Here is a 3,544-nt window from a genome sequence, read left to right as displayed (position 1 = left end):
CAGTGATGCCATCCAACCATCTCATCCTCTGTCATCCCCTTCTCCTCCTGCCCCCAATCCCTCCCAGCATCAGGGTCTTTTCCAATGAGTCAACTCTTCGCATGAGGTGGCCAAAGTACTGGAGTTTCAGCTGTAGCATCATTCCTTCCAAAGAAATCCCAGGGCTAATCTCCTTCACAATGGACTGGTTGGATCTTCTTGCAGTCCAAGGGACTCTCAAGAGTCTTCTCCAACACCACAGTTCAAAAGCATCAATTCTTCAGTGCTCAGCTTTCTTCACAGTCCAACTCTCACATCCATACATGACCACTGGAAAAACCATAGCCTTGACTAGATGGACCTTTGTTGGCAAAGTAATGTCTCTGCTTTTCAATATGCTATCTAGGTTGGTCATAGTATTTATCAAGCTACTAACTGCTTTCAGTGAAGCAAATCTAAATCTATCACTTTCAGTCAATAAACATTAATTGAATACTTATTATATTTCTCTCTGGAAGGCTTAGAGCTGCTACAGTGGTATGTTAGAAGTATGGAAAGTTCACCCAGGAGATTTTCCGCCCTCCACCGTGTGGAAGATTCCAGGTAACAGTTGGACTATTTATTTATTTGGCTGCAAGATCTTACTTCCCCAACCTGTGATCAAACAAACCCCTTGCCCCCTGCAGTTTGAAGTATGGAGTCCTAACCACTAGACTGCCAGGAAATTCCCTGGACATTTTATTTTCTGAGGAGGGTTCTTGTGCCTGGAAAAGAATAGTGATTGATTCTGGAGTTCTTTTTTTTTTTTTTGGAGTTCTGATTAATGTTAAATTTGACAAAGTTTCCAATTCTTTTTATTTATTTATTTAATTTGCCTACACCAAGTCTTAGTTTGGGTATGTGGGGTCTTTAGTTGCAGCATGTGGGATCTAGTTCCCTGAGCAGGGAATGAACCCTAGATGGCTCCACTGGGAACTCAAAGTCTTAGCCACTGGACCACCAGAGAAGTCCCCAAAGTTTCAAATTCTTAAATCTGTTTCTTTCCGTATAGTTAAGCTAAACTTTGAATCATTGTTATTTTATTTTCTAAGAAACTAATTTTAAAAATAAGATCAATAATTCCCACCATCCTTAGATAAATCTTTAATAGACTCAAGGGACTTCCCTGTGATCCAGTGGTTAGGACCCACACTTCCAATGCCTGGGGACGAGGATCTGATTCCTGGTTGGGTAACTAACATCCTACATGCTGCATGGAGGGGCCAAAAAAAATCAGAAGTTAAACAGAATTTTCCTAAACAGTTAACATTATCTATGCACTTGACTGATTTAATTCCTTTAAATGTATCAAGTAACACTTGTATATTTAGTACATTTAATCCTCTGAACTATTTCAAAGGTCTCTCATAGCAGACTTAAAATTCTAACAAGCAAAATATCCCCTATTCATGGATTAAATGACTTAATAGTGTTAAAATGGCAATAATATCCAAAGCAAGCTACAGATTCAGTGCAATCCCTACCAAAATTCCTGAAGGGGAGGGTGGTCTTGTGAGACTGAGCTTTGTATCTGTGAAATCTCATTCCGTCTCCTGATAAACAGTTGATGTGGGATCTGAACACTGACTAAATGTTTGATGACATTAAAGAAAGATGATTACATGATTTTTTAAGTCCTTACCTTTTTAGAGATAAATGCTGAGAGGCTCACATATGAAATGATATGTTCTGGGTTTGTTTCAAAGTAACATGGGGGCACTTCCCTGGTGGTCCAGTGGCTAAGACTCTGCACTCCCACGGCAGGGGTCCCAGGTTCAATCCTTGGTTGGGAAACCGGACTCCAGAGTTTGCAGACCTCAACTAATGTCGCAGCTGAAGATTCCATATGCCACAACTAAGACCCAGCACAATCAAACAAATAAATAAAAATAAAGTTAAAAAAAACAAACCACATGGGCTCCTCTGCAGTTCACTTCAGTTCCCTACCACCCTCCCGTCTTCAACGTGCCTGGCCTGACCCGCTGTGGGCTAACTAACGTGGGCTCCTCAGGGCACTCTCTCAGCAAAGCAAAGCAAAGCACCGTCTGGCAGAGGAAGAATGCCAGCTGTGGAACAAAGCGCACAGGCCGTACGACCTCAGCAGGCACTGGGGGGATGTGGCGATTCTACACAGAGGATTCACCAGGGCTCAGAGAGGGCCCTGTTCCAATATCAGTTATGAGGCTTCCGTTCATCGTTTCTATATTTATGTTGCACATTTGGGGCAAGTACACTTGTTCATGGATTCCGCTACGTCCATCTGTCTGTCATCTGAAGAAGAAAGGAAAAAATCCCAACATATCTTGGACCAAAAAGCATAGTGATTTTCTGTTCATGAGGAAGAAATTTTCTGTAAGCTTATTGTTTTACAGGGAACTTAACGAAAATTAAAGAATCAATTTTTTTATGGCTAATAAACTTTTTAATTCATTAACACACACACACACACACATGGGGATGGGGGGAGTCAACTGAATCTCCAGTCCTCAGCTGATAAAACAAGACTGAGCTCAGAATTGTTGAAGCTGGGTAATGAGTGCACGGAATTTGTTATGCTCTATCTACTTTTGTTATGTGTTTGACATTTTCCCATAATTAAGAAGTCAGAAAGAAAAAAAGGAAAAGCAAAGGAGAAAGGCCACAAGAGGAGATCGAGAAAGAGACTAAGCTTGCTGGTGATGATATCATAATAGTGTAGCATTTTACAGAACATTTATGGAACATTTACATTCAGTACCCAGAAGAGACCTGATAGATCCTTGATTTTTCCTAAACCTCTTCCCAGCCAGAAGATCCCTTCCTGTCTTGAGACAGAAGCCAGCCTGACACATGGAAGGTGATAAATGTTCATCAAACATGAGTATGAAGGGACTTTCTGGTGGTTAAGTTGGTTGAGTCCACCTTCCAATGCAGGGGACTCGTATTTGATCCCTGGTTGGGAAACTAACATCCCACATGCCCTGGAGCAACTAAGCCTGAGTGCTGCAACTAGAGAAGCCCGCAAGACCCAGCAGCCAAAAAGCGGTGGGGGGTGGGGGGGGGGCGTGGAAAGAGTGTGAAGCTCTCATTATCAGCCCTCCCCACACTTCCCAGAGACTCTGCTGCCATCTTTCCAGCCTTGATCTTAGAGCAAAGAGCAGTTGTGGTCCTGGTCTCTTTTCACCCTTCTCTTCTAACATATCTTTTATTTTAATTATTTTTATTTTTGTTGAAGTATAGTTGATGTACATTCCCTAGTATGTCTTGATTGCTTGCCACATATTTCAGAATTTAAATTATACCCAGATAAAGCTTTATTTTATTTATTTATCCACAATAAACTGTGGGAAATTCTGAAAGAGATGGGAATACCAGACCACTTGACCTGCCTCTTGAGAAACCTGTATGCAGGCCAGGAAGCAACAGTTAGAACTGGACATAGAACAACAGACTGATTCCAAATAGGAAAAGGAGTACATCAAGGCTGTATATTGTCACCCTGCTTATTTAACTTTTATGCAGAGTACATCATGAGAAATGCTGGGCT

General features: G+C 41.5%; 1 pseudogene; it reads left to right on the top strand.

The window, feature by feature from the left end:
- Positions 1 to 1,176: 1,176 nt before the first annotated feature.
- Positions 1,177 to 3,544, top strand: part of LOC104995020 — a 6,461-nt pseudogene continuing 4,093 nt past the window's right edge.

The sequence above is a fragment of the Bison bison genome, unplaced genomic scaffold (assembly GCF_000754665.1).
Source record: "Bison bison bison isolate TAMUID 2011002044 unplaced genomic scaffold, Bison_UMD1.0 scf7180017864270, whole genome shotgun sequence".
In the NCBI taxonomy this organism is placed as follows: domain Eukaryota; kingdom Metazoa; phylum Chordata; class Mammalia; order Artiodactyla; family Bovidae; genus Bison; species Bison bison.
This window is presented reverse-complemented; position numbering and strand designations above follow the sequence as displayed.